Raw genomic sequence first — 2,744 nt, 5'->3', positions numbered from 1 at the left:
ATGTAACAAAAATAAAAAAAAATCTGTGATCTGCATGTTACATAATGTGCTTGGAAGCAGCCACATTAACCTTCTATGCTACTCTATGAGTCAAAACATTGACTGGATAAAACAAAGAATTCTCCCAATATTGCAAGATATCTTACTACTATTATAATGCTCTCAGAACTGCTGGGCACACAGTGATTGCTATAGCATGCGTCTTAACCCTGCAAGATGTTTTAAAATGCAGCCTCTCTGTGACCAATTAAGTAATGCAGAACAGCTATACTTTCCCACATGTCCTTGTTTCCAGTCTCTTTGTAGCAGAAGTTTTTTAATAGATGTATACGTTGACTGTCAGATTCTGCTTTTCAAACTCCGCCCCTCGTGACTCTATCCCCTTTCCTTTGCCTGACCATAACTGCTAAGTTATGGGTTCCCGGAGTAAATGTTTTCCAATTTCAGCACCAGTTGAGCCCTTTCAAATGTTCAGTAAGTACCGTCTTGCCATATCAGACCAGACTGCTGAGCTTCATGGAAGGATAGCATATACATTACATTTCTTCTCTCTTCTGCAGAGTGCAGAAGAATTAGATGGAAGCAAGCCTGTGGTCTGCAGGGGTTGGGTGAGCCACTGAAGTTTCGAACCAGAGGCCTGGCTCTGCTCAAGGTGCTCTTGGAATCTCAAGCTCAAAACGAGCCAGGTATTCATATGGCTTTTGTCTGATTCATGCTCTCCCTCACAAGTCAAGAATTAAAAGAAAGCATAAATCATTATTGTTAAAAAGGAGAGCTATCCATTTAATGGCTGAATTATGTCATGTGAAACAGATCTTGGGATCAGTCATGGCTTCTGGCTTGACCAAATATTGTGATTTTAGGCAAATATTTTATTTCACTGAACCCCTTTTTTTCATTATCGCATCAAAAGACTTCATCAAGTATGTGAGTTGAGGGTGTACACTGTACAAAAATCTCTTGTATTTCATTTGATGGACTATAATGTTCCTTCATTTGCAGTAAGAATCGAGCCCATGTTTAGGTCTAGATGGTAAGTGACTTGCCTCTTATTACACTAATAGCATTTGTTTATCAGTGGTATGATGTAGTGCCTTTTCACAATAAACCAGATTAACTGTTTGCAGACATGTACATTAGTATTGACTATAGCCTGGAAAATGTATTGGGAGGTCAGGCGACAGTCCCCTCCTGAATGACGGTGATGATATTGCCAGTGATGAGCTAAACGGGGCAAAGGTCACATGATGTCATTTTTGGAGACATCGACATGATGCTAAATCATCAAGAATGTAAACAAAAAAAGAATCCTCTTTTTGATGAGAGAATGTGGGTGAGTATGTCTGTGTACTTGCAGGTTTGGTAGCAGCATTGTTTGGTGTTTAGTGGTGACCCTAGCAGACTTCCACGCTGCTTTTGAGTAGTAGACAAGGCAATTGAACTTCTTGGCACAGTTAAGCTTATGAATGTATACTTTTCAACTGTAAACTACTGAACAGAGGGAAGTGTTGAGCTGTGTCTCACGTACTTAAGTGAACATTTTGTAGGGTTACGCATTGGCCGGTTAGCTCAGTTGGATAGAGCGTGGTGCTAATAACGCCAAGGTCGTGGGTTCGATCCCCGTACGGGCCAAGGGTTACGTTTTAGGAAAAGCTCTAACGCCATTTTACCACTAATGTATTGCCTCCTAATTCGTGTTGTTTTACTACCATAAACATATATCCATGCAGAACGGCACACATTTCAAAACAGGAGGATGGAAATACAGAAAGAGAAGAACATGCAAGTCGTGCTTAAAACGGGACGTGAGGGGGTGAAAGTAGAGAGTGCCTTTGAAAGACATATGTGGGGTGCAGGGCTTTGAATACTGGGATGGGGAGAAAAGGAACATCCGCAGAGAGCAAAATAGAGAAGGGAAAAGCGCCCGCTCCGCAGTGGGGGGGCGCGTCCCGTTAGGAGACGGGGCCTCCAAGGCCCTGGGGCACTCCCCCCTTTCCTTCTGCCGGGGGTGCCGGAGTTCGGCCGGATTTCCGCCCTGACGCCTCGCGAGGCGTTAGGGCGGAAGTCAATCCTGCAGGGGGCTTGACGTGGGGGCCGGCGTTCGCCGTGCACTGGTTCCGGCCGCCGCATACTGGTGGGGGGCTATATAAAGGCCCCCCCCAAGAAGGCTAGACCTTCTTTTCCTGTGTGCGGCGGCGGCGGGACCTGCTGTGCGGCCCGCGATTGTCCCACCCACCTTCTCCTTTATGTTTAGTAGTTTGGAAAGAAGTTGGGAAATGGAGATAAAAAATGTGACTAGAAACAATAGGAGGGGGTCCCCAAGGTGGGGCCCCCAGGAGGACATCTGGGATAGGATCCTGAAGTTCTGAGCCAACCAGCGGATGTACACACCAGATCAGGGGGTAAGAGACCTCAGATCGCTGGGGGAGAGCATGGGGCTCCAGCTCTTGGCTCCCCCCATTACACCCCAGGGCTGATTGGTGTTTGGAGGGGGGGCGGAACCTGAAACTAGAGGACAAGGTACCGTGTAGTCAGGGTAACCGTCCCCCCTATGGATACAGGTGAGACATGGGTCACCTGTGTGGTCCAAATGGTGGTTCAGGACAGGAAGGGATCCTGTCAGATTGGTTATGGTCACAAGAATTTCCATAAAAATGTTTTCCCTATTGACTAACCTTGCTATACTTGCTATTTGATGTTTGGCTTGTTGAAGTTATGAGTTATTTTGAATTATGTCTTTTTGA

General features: G+C 45.7%; 1 non-coding gene across 1 annotated transcript; it reads left to right on the top strand.

Annotated features, from left to right (window-relative positions):
• Positions 1–1,558: 1,558 nt before the first annotated feature.
• TRNAI-AAU (transfer RNA isoleucine (anticodon AAU)) lies at positions 1,559–1,632 on the top strand. Its single transcript has one exon. It is a non-coding gene; the product is annotated as a tRNA-Ile (tRNA).
• Positions 1,633–2,744: the final 1,112 nt, after the last annotated feature.

Source organism: Pleurodeles waltl, chromosome 12 (assembly GCF_031143425.1).
Source record: "Pleurodeles waltl isolate 20211129_DDA chromosome 12, aPleWal1.hap1.20221129, whole genome shotgun sequence".
Lineage (NCBI taxonomy): Eukaryota > Metazoa > Chordata > Amphibia > Caudata > Salamandridae > Pleurodeles > Pleurodeles waltl.
Note: the sequence above shows the minus strand (reverse complement) of the source record. Positions and strands in the feature narration are given on the sequence as shown.